We start from the raw sequence: 14,918 nt of genomic DNA, 5'->3' as shown, positions 1-14,918 counted from the left end.
GTAGATGCATTTCTAGATGTTCAAGTTATAGAAAACACATTGTCTGCATCTAAGACAACCCACATCTTAGAAGTGTTAAGTGCTTGTCAATTGGACCCCAAATTGATGGTTGCTTGTGCATTTGATGGAGCTGCAAACTTCTCTGGAAGACATGGTGGAGTACAAGCTTTGCTCAGAGAAAAGTGTAACCCTAATCTCTCCTATACACACTGCAGAAGCCATCTACTCCAACTAGCATTAGTACGAGCTGCAGAATCTTCAAAAGACATTTAAAAAGCTATACATGTAATATCTTCATTATATTCTTTTTTCAGCAAGAATCCAAAAAGACTGAATATCTTGGAAAATATAGAAGATACACTTGGACTGAAGTTCAAATTAGTTCAACCTGGGAAAACCCGCTGGCTTTCTCATGAGCAATCCTTGGCTGTTGTCTTAAAATTATTCCAGCCATTATTACTGTCTTTGGAAAGTATCTACCAAGATGGGATGGATCTAAGTAGTGAGGCTGGTGGATTACTTTTGCTACTACATTCAGAGAAGACTATTGCCATTCTCTCTCTCGTAAATCTGTTGAAACTATTTGGGTCATTAAACAAAGCCAGCCAGGCATCTGCTACAACAGTAGTAGATCTTTGTCCAGCAATAGAAGCTACATTTGGATCAGAGAGCTATCCATTGAAAAAGTACTGGGGGTATGTCTACACTACAATGTTAGTTCGAACTAACGGACATTAGTTCGAACTAACATTCATAGCCGCTACACTAGCGCTCCGCTAGTTCGAATTTGAATCAAACTAGCGGAGCGCTTAGTTCGAACTAGGAAAACCTCATTTTACGAGGATTAAGCCTAGTTCGAACTTACTAGTTTGAATTAAGGGCTGTGTAGCCCCTTAATTCGAACTAGTGGGAGGCTAGCCCTCCCCAGCTTTCCCTGGTGGCCACTCTGGCCAACACCAGGGAAACTCTATGCCCCCCTCCCGGCCCCGGACCCCTTAAAGGGGCACGGGCTGGCTACGGTGCCCATGCCAGGTGCAAGCCTGCCAGCACCCAGCCAGCAGACCCTGCACCTGGCACGGCACAGAGCCACCCACCCGATGTCCCCCAGCCCACCCCCTCTTCCTGGGACCAGGCTGGCAGCTCCCGGGAGCTTGCCCGGGACCGCAAGAGGCGGGCACCTTCCTGGGCTAGTGCGGACATCGTGGACCTCGTCCACGATCTCTGCAGTAGGCTCAGGAAAGTGGCCGTCGAGGGCAGGAGAGCTGCCAGCCTGGCCACCCAGGAGCAGGTGTGCATGAAAATCAAGGGGGTCCACTGAGACCCCCGACCCTGAGCCCTGAGCTTACAATGGCCGTCCTGGGTCAGACCAAAGGTCCATCTAGCCCAGTAGCCTCTCTGCCAACAGCAGCCAACCCTAGGGACCCTGGAAGGGATGGATCAAAGACAGTGACCAAGCCATTTGTCTCGTGCCATCCCTCTCCAGCCTTCCACAAACTTTGGGCAGGGACACCACTCCTACCCCCTGGCTAAGACTACTCCATGGACCCAACCTCCATGACTTGATCTCACTTCCCTTTAAACTCTGTTCTAGTTGTAGCCTTCACAGCCTCCTGCAGCAAGGAGTTCCACAGGTTGACTCTTTGCTTTGTGAAGAACAACTTTCTCTTACTAGTTTGAAGCCTGCTACCCATTACTTTCCTTTGGTGTCCTCTAGTCCTTCTTTATGGGAACTCATGAAGAACTTTTCTGAATGCACCCTCTCCACCCAACCCCTGCTTTTAGAGACCTCTATCCTGTCCCCCCTCCGTCTCCTCTTTTCTAAGCTGAACAGTCCCAGTCTCTGTAGCCTCTCTTCATCTGGGACCTGTTCCCAACCCCTGATCATGTTAGTTGCCCTCCCCTCTCCCAGCTTTTCTCTTCCCCTCTCCCACCTCCTTTTCCCAGTCTCCCCCAGTTTTGTTCAATAAAGACAGAGTCAATGTTGGAAGAAACGTTATCTTTATTTTGTACATCAATAAGAAGGGGGGCTAGGGAAGGGTAAGTGGAAGGAGGTGAGGGAGGAATGGGATATGAGCCCCCGATGGGGAGGACTGGGCTGGCTCTGCGGGCTTCTGGGGGTGGAAGCTCTCCTGCAGCCCCCCGATTGCCTCCTCTCCCCAGATGGCAGCCTGCGGCAAGTGTAGCCGGGCTGATGGCCGAGTGGTATGATGTGCCCAGTGTGGGTACTCCGGGCACTCCAAGCCAGGACTGGTTTTCAAGCGGGGCACCCCTTAGAACTGTCTGTCCAGGGTGGGGGTCGGGATCCTTTAAGCGCAGCCCTCGGCTAGCCTGAGACAGCATCTCCACGCACTAAGTCCTCCTCTGATGCCCTGCCGGCACTGCTTCCGGCCATCCTTAAGCCCTGTTCAGAGTCCACTCAATGTGGACTTGCTAGTTCGAATTAGCAAAACGCTAATTCGAACTAGTTTTTAGTTCTAGACGCGTTAGTTCGAATTAGCTTAGTTCGAATTAACTAATTCGAACTAAGTTAGTTCGAACTAGCACTGTAGTGTAGACATATCCTGGAAGAAGCAAAGATTTCAGTCCAGAAGTTTACTAATGAAGGCATTTATATTGAATCCTTCAGTGAAGAGGAAAAGAAGTGTTTGTTAAGGCAACTGAAAAAGTACACAGACTTGATTCTTAAAAATCTACAACAGCGACTTCTAGATTCTACTCAACCTCTATGTAGCTTTTACAGATGCCTGTCCTATAAAACACTGACAGTTGAGTGGAGTGAGGCACTATCAGCAATGGGGCTGCTGTGTGCTTAGGACAGAATAGAGAATTTGAACATAGAGTGGAATATCATACGATGAATGAATGAAGATTTGACTTCAACTTCTTTTTTATCAATACTAGCGGCTTGACCAGATCTTTGTGCTATGTTTCCTGGGATGAAAGAAGTAGGAATTCATCTCTTGCTACTCCCAGTCACAACAGCTACAGCTGAGCATTCTTTTTCATCATTGAATAGAATTTTGTGTTTCTTCTGCCTGATCATGTGAATAAACTAATGAGCATATCAATTGAAGGAATTGAAGTACTGTACACACGAGAAGCCACCGAAGATGAATGCATTGCATTCGAGAAGATCATTAACAGAGATGTGCAAAATTATAACAAGAATCCAAGAAGGATGTAGACGAAATGCTTCATAGAAGGTTTGAGTAGCCAACTTTAATTTGTATGATTTTTAAAACATGAGTTAAATCTAATAAAATGGTCATGAAACATTTTTTCAGTTTTTACTATGGTGCCATACAGCCCACCTTCACCCTCATGGTCTCACCCTTCATCAGCCCTGCAACCCTCCCATAAATTCGAACACCCCCCTAATTTCAATTCCTGGGGAAAATACTGGCTCCCACTGACAGCTGTGCCTGATGAATAAAGCTTCAAAAGGAATCTCTTGAGATAGGAGGTATCAAGGCTGTTCCCCACTTTAGCACTCCAAGTGCAGAAGGTGGGGCCCGCAAGAGACCTTAAAAAATACCTTGCTTTTATAGGCTTCTGGACTGGACCCTGAAGCACAGATATGTGAGTAGATAGGGAATGTCTATTCCCACCTTCTTAGTTGACTAAGTCCTCTCCCATCAGCATAGGAATAGCATAATCATTATATATTGCAAAATTCCAAATTCCTGACCAGCCCTTGTACATAATAGGCAACATGGCTATAGGCAGGTCAAAAGAGTCTGCCTGGAAGGGTTGAACAGTTACTTGAGCCTCTGGATTAATGAGTTCAGTGTCCAGTAGGCATTGGTGGATCGTGGACACATGTGCTTCAATGTCTCTCGATGCAATAACCTTCTTCAGGAATTTGGAATTTTACAATCTATAATGATTATGCTATTCCTATGCTGATGGGAGAGGACTTAGTCAACTCATAATTTCCCTTCACTCTGGGGGTATCTGAGAGACATCTGGGCCTAAAGAATCTTGGTGTGACCCCAGTGCAATAAACTGCACTCTGCTGGTGTTCTTGGGGCAGTTGGCCTTCATGTGCCCTAGATCATTACATTTAAAACATCACCCAGCTGGCTTGTCACTGTAGTGAGATAGATTACTAGAGAATGGGGTTGTAGAATGAGAGGGTGTCTGTGGCTTTCCTTGAGGTGGAGAGAGCTCTTCCCTGCAAGATATGCCCTTGGATTGCCCCTTGTCATGGGATACCATCTATGGGTGCCCATTCTGGTACACCCTTGAATGGCTGTCAGTTTTGTTCCTCTCTAATATCTCCAGGCACGTGGCACCGATTTTCCCTGCTTCTGTTATGTTTTGGGGCTTCCCATCCAGGACGTATCTTTGGAGCTTTCTAGGAATGCCTTTTAGGAATTGTTCCATTTTCATCAGGAGAGACAGCTCTTCCATTGTCTTAGCATTTGCTCCTGATATCCATGTGTCTCAGTTTGTGTTTATCTGGTAGGCATGTTAGGGCCATGCCACATCTGCTTTCTATCTTAGGGCTCTGAAACAGTGGTGGACATGTTCAGGGATGAGCCCCGTCCTATATTCTGGCCTCTTGTTTACTAAGTTCATAATCATTCATTTTTTCTCCAGGCATTTCAGCTGCCACTTCTGCTAAAGGTCCACTGAGTTGTGGGCTCAGCTCCATCATGTACCATTGTCTTTGGAGGTGTTGTATACAAGACAAGCCCTTTCAAAATTCACGAAGAAAGCCTCTGGATCATATCCGACCTTGTACACTGGGTATTTCTTGGGTTGGGGAGCATTAGTTAGAGCAGGGTGGTTAGTCGCTGTAGCTGGAATGCCCAGCTTTTCAGCCTTTTCCAGCTCAAAGCATCTGTTTCCCCCTCTCCTCTACTTCTAAGTGTCTCATCTCCGCATCTACTTCCAAATGCTTCATCTGTAGCAAGAACTTCATTTCTCCCTTAGTTAGAGGTCTGCCTGCCTTAAGGCTATTCTCCCACCCTGAGGACAGTGGTATGGGTGGGCATGGCCACCTGTTCCCGCCCCCTCATGGTTACTCTCCCCTGGCCTCACAGGGACATTCTCCTGTCCCTCCTCCTTGTTGTATGAGTCTTCCCCAGAAGTGGACATCTTGCCCTGATCTGAGGTTGTTTTCATCTCGGTATGTAGCTTAGAGATTGGTTGTTCCAGAGCTATTCTGCCCAACCATGAATGCATGCATGCACTGGGCTACTTCCCTGCTAGAACAAACCCTTCCCCCCCCCAAAAAAAAATTGTTTCGTTTGGACTCTCTGGCTTTGCAGGTTTAACCTTTTCCCCTCAGGCAGCAAAAGAAAAACACACCAAAACTTCTAACAGCAAAAGAGGGGGGGGAAAGTGTCCTTTTAAATCCTGAGGTCTGCATTCCTGGTTCAAAACGATCCCACCAGTGTTGCCAACATGTCAAGGCTGTTCCCCACTCTGGGACTCCAAGTTGCAGAAAGTGGGGGCCCATAAGAGGCCTTAAAATACCTTGCTTCTATAGGCTTCTTCTTTAAAAAACTCCCCAAAGTTACAGATTCTCTGACCCTGGGAGATAGGCTGCCACCACCCAGTAAAACCCCCTTTCTTTTTTAATCTAGGAAGAAAGCACTTGGAACTTCTTCCAGAGGAATACCCCCCAGCTCTTTTACCACAAGAGAGCTTGAAAAAGAGAAAACAAACGGTAATCTCTGATAGCTGACTTTTCAGTCTTAAGCATGCATACACAAACCTCCTATTACTTTCCAGGACACAAGAATCAAATCATAGCCTTTAAAACAATGATTTTATTAACAAAACAAAAAGATAGATTTGGTAAAACATACTTGGTTAGTAGGTGTTTTAAAGCAACTAAGAAAAGAATAAATTAAAACAGAGAATTTCATCCCTGGGACACAGATTAAAGTTATAGTGTATGGCAGTGGGGTATATGGATTTATCACAGAGAAGTTTAACCAAACATCAAAACAAAGAAAATAACCTGATCGCATCTAACTAGACATTCCCAGTCTACTCACAGATTCATGCTTCAAGGTCCAGTCCATTTCCATGCCCAGTATTCTTTGTAGGCATGATAGTTGTTCTGCCTGGTTCAATTCATTTTGTTCTCCCAGCTTCTGGCTTAATTTCACACAAAGAAAAACAGCAGGCAAATACCCCTTTATATTCAAATCCCAATACTTTCTTCTCATTGGTTCTCCTGGTTCCCTGCCAATACTTTCTAGCTACCTGGGTTTAACCCTGGGGTTACTAAATGCTGGGATGTTCAGAAAAGGACAGCACTCCTCCCATCTATCATGGGAGGTTTAAGGAAATCAATGAGAATATGACTGGAAAACCTGAAAGTTCTCTTCTGCCCAGATAATTGACTTAATTTTCCATGACCTGGCACATTGGGTTCAGTGAGTGCAATGGCCAAATCAGATGGTAGCATTAAGACCCATTTTTCACCCACTTCCCATAGGTGCCAAAGAGATGCAAGGCCCTGAAGGATCTAGTCCTATGGTGCATTCAGTTTATCTGACAGATTTAAAGGTGTCCTCCTGACCTTTCTCTAATTTTAGTTGTAACAAGGGACTATTGTGTCAACGGGGACAGTAACATGCCCCGTCATCCACCATCTGTGCCAAGCAAAGATTCCCCTAGGCTGCGTCTAGACTGGCATGATTTTCCGCAAATGCTTTTAACGGAAAAGTTTTTCCGTTAAAAGCATTTGCGGAAAACAGCATCTAGATTGGCACGGATGCTTTTGCGCAAAAGCACTTTTTGCAGAAAAGCATCCGTGCCAATCTAGATGCGGTTTTGCACAAGAAAGCCCTGATCATCATTTTCGCCATAGGGGCTTTTTTGCGCAAAACAGTTTTTACCTGTCTACACTGGCCTTCTTGCACAAAAGCATTTGCACAAGAGGGCTTATCCCTGAGCAGGAGCATCATAGTATTTGCACAAGAAGCACTGATAATCTTACATTAGATCGTCAGTGTTCTTGCGCAAATTCAAGCGGCCAGTGTAGACAGCTGGCAAGTTTTTCCGCAAAAGCAGCTGCTTTTGCAGAAAAACTTGCCAGTCTAGATGCAGCCCTACAGTGCAGGAATTCTCAACTGTCCATGTAAGTGGTTTTAAGTCTTCTTTGCACCATTCTAGGGGTACGTCTACACTAGCTTGTTAGTTCGAGCTAGGTAGGGTAATGAGGGCAAGTGAAATTGCAAATGAAGCCCGGGATTTAAATATCCTGGGCTTCATTTGCATGTTCCTGGGTGCCGCTATTTTTATATCCCCCTTAGTCCGAACTCCGTGCCCGCGGCTACACGTGGCACGGAGAAGGTAGTTCAAATTAAATATCCTAATTCAAACTACCGTTACTCCTCATTCCACAAGGAGTAACAGTAGTTTGAATTAGGATCTTTAATTAGAACTACCTACTCCGTGCCACGTGTAACCGTGGGCACGGAGTTCGGACTAAGGGGGATTTAAAAATGGTGGTGCCCGGGAACATGCAAATGAATCCCAGGATATTTAAATCCTGGGCTTCATTTGCAATTCTGCTTGCCCTCATTACCCTACCTAGCTCGAACTAATGAGCTAGTGTAGCCATACCCTAATGTACATAGAGCTGAGTCAAAATGAAAATCATTTTATCTTAAAAATCACATGTTTCTCCACTTCTACAATAACACTGTGTTTAACAAAATGGGCTCAGAGCCAAGCCACATTAGGTTTTCAGTTAGGCTGCATAAAAACCAAAACCAAACTGGTGAGGTTTTGTAAAACCAATGCCACCTGCAGCTTTGCTTATAAAACTTGAGCCCGTTTCTTTATAGTTTCACTGTAAAAGAGATACTCATGATGAAGCGATTTATTAAGAACTATTAATTCATTTCTTTGGATGGCTATTGCACTTTCAAGATAAAGGAGGAGCATGTAGTTAAGACACTAGACTGGGCAATTTCTATTTTTGCCAGACTTAAATAACTTTATTTCAAGTCACTTAAGGCCAGATTTTCAAAGGTATTTAGGGACCTAAAGATGAAGGCAGACATCTAGTGGGCTTTTCAAATTTGCCTCTCATTGCCTTCAACTGTTTCCCAGCACTTCTTGTTTATGGTTTTTTCATTGACTTTCATAAAGAAACAGGAAATGAAATGTACAAAATGGTCAATGACTTACAACTGATATGTTTCCAAATAGTGTGTCCTTCACAGCATAGAAGTATTTAATTTTACAACTTCTCGAACCTACAAGACCAGAAAATACAAACCCACCCATACTACATAGACATAACACATTAGAGTGGGAGTAACACTAATAAAATAAGAGACAACAGGCATGAAAGGAGAGAAGGAGGGGTAGGTGGAATGAAGGTCATCCACCATCCATTCTTTGGGCCATCTCACTATTTTTATCTAAGCACAGGGTCCAAATCTCTTCAGATTCACATAATGGCTTTATACGTGGATAACCAATGTTTCCTTGGCTGCTAACTCAGGCTTTGTCTACTCTTAAAAGTTTAAAGTGCAGCCACGAGACTGCAGCTGTAGCAAGGTTTTAATCTGAAAGCTCTATGGAAACTACCTCCATGAGGGAAGTAGCTAACAGCACTGAAAGCACAGCTCCCAGCACTGTAGCCTGGTTCACACATTGGCTCTTTGCAATGCTGTAACTTACTGCACTGTCTGGAGGGAGATGGGGGCGAGGGAGCAGATGTTTTGTTCACACCTCTGAGCCAGACATTTACATTACTGTAAAATGCCAGTGTAGAATTAGCCTCTGACAGGTCTGACTATCACTGATCTATTATGGGCATAAGCCTACTTCTCTATTTTTGTAAAATCATGCATTTGATGCTAGTTGCTGCCCTCACAAAACAAAGCTTGGAGGTAGAGTTAAGTCCATTTTAGCAGACAGATAACCTGGGACATAATTTCCATCTGAGGTTTCACTGAACTTTAATGTTATTTTACCTCTTGTATCCACCTCTGTTGGCAGTTGCTTAACTATTGGGCAGTTTGCATGTGCATCAGTGTTCCTTTCCCTTGGTTATAGCACCATCAGACATCAGAGGACAACTTCCCCATCCTTCACATCCTCTGTGGTGTCAATACATTTTGAATCCTCTGTGGTGTCAATACATTGTATCAGGCATAGCCTGAGATCCACAGAGGCATTTTTAACATTTCCTACTCTGCTGAGATTACATTAAGGACAGTAATAAATCATTTTCTGTGCTTTCACAAAGGACTCCAGGCCAGGGTTTTCCAACCTGGGGGTTGCGATCTCCAGAAGTGTTGTGGTCTCAGCCTATTGGCAGGGCTCAGGGTGCGTCTACATTGCTGCTTTTTTCCGGAAAAAACGCTGTTTTTCTGGAAAAACAGTTCTTGAATCCACACTGCCATTGAGTTCTTTCGACAGACAGGCAAAAGAAAGGAGGGGTTTTTTCTGATGATGGTAAACCTCATTCTAAGAGGAAGAAGCCTTTTTCCGGAAAAGGCCTGTGTGGACACAGAAGAGGCAGTTCTTTCAAAAGAAGAGGCCTCTGGGAAATAACACAGGTGCCCTGGTGGCCACTCTGTCCACACTAATCACAACTTAACTGTGAGAGTGTCCAATCAATGCGGACGCTATCTTTCGAAAAAGCAGATCACTTTTTCGTTGCACTTTTGCTGTGTGGATGCTCGCTTGCGAAATAAGCTTTGCTGGAAGATCTCTTCCGGAAAAGCTCCTTCCAAAAGAAGCTTGTAGTCTAGACATACCCTCAGGCTATTAGCCATACACGGGCACAACTGTAGGGCATGCAAGGCATGCTGTGCATGCGGGCCCACAGCCACGGGGGGCCTGAATCCAGAAGTGAAAGTAAGTTGGTGCACCCTGGTGTGGTGCTTTGGCAAGAAGCTGGCAGGATGGGGAGCCCGGGATCCCAGGGCTATCCTGCAGACTGTCTTGCTAAGAAGCAGGCAAGCAGGCAAAAGGGGCTGGCTAAGGGGTTGCAATCTCCCCCAAGTCCAGGGCCGCTCCAAACTCTAGATACATGTGCCCCTTTGGAGTGGGAGGGCTGAAGCTGCATGTACCCCCTGTCATGACTCTCACCCCCAGCCGGCTGCCATGATTTCTGCACCCTCCACATCTCACCTGCCCTGAACCCCCACCTCCATCTCTAACCCCCTGCTCTTATTCCTGAATACCCCAAGCCTCCTACCCTGAGCCCTCCACACCCTTGTTCCCTGCCCTTACCTCCTATCCCCAGCCCCTTTCCCTGATTCCTGCACCCCTAAACCCCCTATTCTACACCCCTCAGCCCCAGCCCCCTGCCCTTATTCCTGCAACTCTGAAGCCACCTGCTCTGAGCCTCCCCACACTCTAACCCTCTTCAATCGCTCTTTAATACACCGAGAAGATGGGGATAAAATAATTCGTTAGCTAAGCACTAATGCTCAAGAGGTGAGCCATGAGAGGAGAGGAGGGGCCCCAAAGTCATATCTTGCATGCCTCCCAAACACTTAGCTGTGCCCCTGGCAGTGCGTGGTAGTTTTCAGGCTGCTTCAGTCCCATCTGTGGGTACTGGAGCTTGGGCTGTTTAAACACCATCCCAGGGAGGTGGGTTTGGGTCGCTTGAGCCCTGTAGCATATTCATAACTCACCACCATGGTGCCTCCAGCTGGTCACTCTGGGAATTAGCTCAGACCAGGCTCAGAGCTCTCTCTCCTGGCGGTTTCTCACCTACTGTTACCTTTATGTCCATTCTCCAGCACTCATCAGGGCTCATGTCCCTCTCAGACCACAGAGACCTTCCCTCAGGGGACTGCCCTGCAGCAGTCCCCACACTCCGGGAACAAAGAATGCCGGCCACCTTAGGGTATGGCTACACTCAGGGACCCCAGTGTTGGGGGGGGGGGGCAAAGGGAGTAGTTGCCCTGGCGATTTAAAAGGGCCCAAAGCTCCCAGTCACCACTGTCTCTACAGTCACAGCTGAAGGGCTGGCTGAGGAAGGCTCACCCACAGCCCTGCCCCTTCTACCTGAGGCTCTGTCCCTTCCGGGGTCTGGAACCGCCACCCCCTCAACTTTGCCCAGTGCCTGGTGAAGTCTGCTGGTTGCCCTTGCTACATTTAAACCACACCAGCGACACAACTGCGATGCTGCAGCCAGCGGCGGATATAGTGCAGGGCGAGCGGGGCGGCTGCCCCGGGCCCCGCGCTTCAATAGGCCCCACGCCAGCCCCGCTTGCCCTGCCATGTATCTGCCGCTGCTGCCCTTACCTGCTGGAGCCGCCTCCGCCGCTGTCTTTTGCTGTGAGTCCACGAGCGGCTCCACTAGCCAGTGGCGCACGCGCCAGCAGCTCGTTGCCATGGAGGTGAAGGGCGACACCTGGCCATGGCACCCGGGTATCCTGCTGCTCCACCCTCCTGCCCCGCCCAGAGAGAGGCTGGGGGTGGCGCGGTCTCTCCCCCGAGGGGAGCCCAGACCCCTTTCCCACTGCGCCCGGGGGTAGAGTGACCCTCCTGCCAGGGAGACCCCATCTCCTCTCGCCAGTCCCCACCTTCCCCCAGTCATGGGCACAGCGCAATCCAGCTCCACAGACAGCGCCCCCCCCCCCACACACACACATCCCTGAGAGCAGGGGGAGTTGCCAGCTGCCCCCGCCTAGCCAGGAGCTGTTCGAGAGGCTGAAATGGTATTTTTGGCCTGTCTGATGAGTCAGACACCCCTGCCCACTGGTCCTCCCTATGGCCCATCTGTGCGCCATCCTCCACGTAGCCACACCCCGCCTGCCCTCCAACCTGAGTAACCACACGCTGCCTGTCCCCCAAATCCCAGCACCTACACACTGCCTTCCCCCCCCCAAATCCCAACACCTAATACTGCCTGGCCCCCCAAGTCCCAACAGCCACATGCTACCTCCCCCCAACACCGCCTGCCTTCAAGCCTCAACACCCACATGCCCTCTGCCCCCCCCTTCAAATCTCAACACTCACACTCCACCTAGCCTCCGCAAGTCCCAATGCTGCTTGGCTGCAGAACACCCAACATTGCCTGGCAAATACCAGTCATGGGCAGCCAAAGAGAATCTACTGTGAGCCAGGAGCGTTTTGTAGGTCTTTCGATTATATCAATTGAAAACGACCTGTGTAAAGAAATGGTCTTTACTGACATAATTGAAGAATGTGCTGCCAAAAGAGCTAGACAGCTATAGTAGACTTAAATACAAATTAAAATGTTTAATTATTAATGCAGAATTGTGTTTAAGAATGAATTACAATATAATTAAAATAAAAATTATCCAACTAAATTAAGTTTCTATCAAATTTACCCAATTCACATTTAATATGAAAAATAGCCTTCAATTTGCGCATTTGACGCCTTTTTTCTATTTTGTCTCCAAAGGGGGGCCCCTCAAAATTGTGCTCCCCTGGACCCCACAAAACTCTCATCCGCCCCTGGCTGCAGCTGCTCTGCTATGGCACTACCTGTGCTGATGGAAGGGGTCCCATGGGCATAGGTCCGCATTCCTCAAACTTTCAGTACTTTTTCTTACTGTGTGCACAATGGGCCTCAGGTAGCACAGGACCAAAACTCATCACCGAATTTGGTATGCTGCTTGGATCGTTAGCTTCCTCAACCAAGGCTGGTACAGACAGGGCATGTGATGAGAACACTGAGTCTCCTGCCCCAAGGACTGGCCTGTGATGAGAATGACTTGGTAAGCAGGGATGGGATGGGATCGGATCCGATCCGATCTCTTGCTCTTGCCCTTGCTCTGCACACCTTCCAAAAACTCCCCCCTTGTAATGTGGGAGGAATCCTTTTATAGGAACCCTGGAGGCCTTAATTGGCTGCAGGTGCTTAATTAACCCCAGCTGTAAGATTCCTCCTAATTAGGCTTCTATTCCCTACCCTGGCTGCTGGGCTGTGTTCAGGTGAGGCTAATTTGGAAACAATAAAGCATTAACCCACCTCCCAATATGGCTGCCTTCTGTAAGAGTTTTGCAGTCTGCAGGCTGTGGTGTGTCACATAAGATAAAACCCAACGTTGCCAATATTTAGGGGTGTTTGGAGCCATGGGCCTGAAGGTTAAGCCCATATCTAATTATTACCGTAAAATCTCGAGTATAATGTGCACCTATGTATAATGAACATCTGCCTTTTAAAGGTTCTTGAATAAACTAAACTCTTATCTATAATGCGCACCCCCATTATACTCGAGATTTTAAAGTATGCATAGGAAGGAAGAGGCTCACGCCTACTGCTGAGCCTCCTGCCCAGCTGAGCTCAGGCACGCTGAGCTCGCGCCTACCGGGGGGGTGTCTTAACTCTAATCAAGACCCTTACAATGCTTCCTATCTCAGCTTCATGGAGACTCCTAATCTGTCACAATTTGTCATGTAAACTCTTATCTTTATCACAGTTTGCCTTGTAGACTCCTCACTCAGGTTCTCAAGTGCCTTTGTACTGTAAAATTTACTTCTAGCACTTCTGGTGTGAACAGAAACGTCTCAGAGTACTTCTGCTGAGACTTTGATATGTTAAAAAAAACCAATCAACAACTAAACTGTCTGAACATACTGCATAAAGGATCCCTGAAACTGTCTCTCAGGGCTGCTGCTGCTCTCACTCTGGTAGCTGTCAGCTTGCATGAATGCATAATAAAGTTTTCCTTCTAGATTTCTCTCCTGCCTCACTGCTTTGACCTCCAGCCTCAGACCCTTCTGAGGACTCTGTACCCCATGGGAGCAAGATTTCCCCTACAAAGTGCTGGTAGGAACATGAACTGATGCCACTGAAGTGCTCTCCTCAGGCTCTGAATGGAGCTCTGTGGAATGAGGGGGTGGATACTTGAATAAGGACAAGGAAAAGGAGTTGCTGGGGTCTGGTGGAGGAGTGGAGTTCATTAGATAAATGCATAAGAAGGATGTTTTTTAATTCCCTCTAGGCACCTACCTTCATCTTTAGATGCATAAATATTCTTGAAAATCTGGTCTTAAGCGATTTGAAGGAAAGCCCCTGGCAGAAATGGGAGTTGCTCAGTCAAGTCACCTACTTCCTCTTTAAAAAGCAATACAGCCATCTAAAGAAATAAATAAGCTGTCTTTAATAAATCTCTTCATTGTGATTATCTGATTTACAGCAAACCAATCAGGAAACAGGCTAGATAGATAGAGAGATAGAGAGATAGGCAAAACTGCAGGTTGCATTATTTTTGCAAAACCTCCTTAATTGCATTTTTATACAGTCTAGCTGAAAAGCAGAGGTGGTTTGGACTATTTTATTTACACACCCAAAGCAGTTCTAGGAGCATGGAATATTAAGGAAGAAGTGAAATAAAATGAGTAGCACCTTAGAAACTAACATCTCTATCTCTATCTCTATCTCTATCTTTATCTATCTCATGAGCTTTTGTGGGCAAAACCCACTTCCTCAAATAGTTTAAGATAAATTATTTTTGTTTTGGCCTAGCCCCATGTATATTACCAGACATCCTGTTTTTACTCAGTAGACATACCCGTAAAGTTGCAAGTATAGTGCACATTTTTTTTCCCGTTTTTTTAACATCAAAGTCAGGGTGCGCATTATCCATAGGAGGTTTTTAAAAAAAGTTTTAAACTCACCAGGCACAAGCTGGGCGGGGGAGGGAGGGCAGGCACAGGTTGCACTAGGCTGGGGCATGGAGGTTGGTAGCTGCAAGCTCGGCACGCCGGAAGCTAAGCAGGGGATGCGCCCCCGGCAGGCATGAGCTCGGCACACCGGTAACTGGGCGGGGGAGACACCCCCCCGGCAGGCGCGAGCTCAGTGTGCACGAGCTCAGCTGGGCAGGAGGCTCAGCAACAGGCGTGAGCCCCTTCCTTCCTATGCATACCTTAAGTATAATGGGGTATAATGGGGGTGCGCATTATAGATAAGAGTTTAGTTTATTCAAGAACCTTTAAAAGGCAGA

At 46.9% G+C, this 14,918-nt stretch overlaps 1 long non-coding RNA gene across 1 annotated transcript in view; it reads right to left on the bottom strand.

The window, feature by feature from the left end:
- LOC112547462 (uncharacterized) overlaps positions 1–14,232 on the bottom strand; it is a 28,458-nt gene extending 14,226 nt beyond the window's left edge. The window contains exon 1 of the long non-coding RNA XR_003091196.2: positions 13,925–14,232. This is a non-coding gene — a long non-coding RNA (uncharacterized LOC112547462). The remainder of the gene's footprint in view (positions 1–13,924) is intronic.
- Between the last annotated feature and the right edge of the window lie 686 nt (positions 14,233–14,918).

This window comes from Pelodiscus sinensis, chromosome 2 (assembly GCF_049634645.1).
Source record: "Pelodiscus sinensis isolate JC-2024 chromosome 2, ASM4963464v1, whole genome shotgun sequence".
Lineage (NCBI taxonomy): Eukaryota > Metazoa > Chordata > Testudines > Trionychidae > Pelodiscus > Pelodiscus sinensis.
The sequence above is the reverse complement of the archived record's forward strand: the minus strand, read 5'-3'. Positions and strand labels throughout refer to the sequence as shown.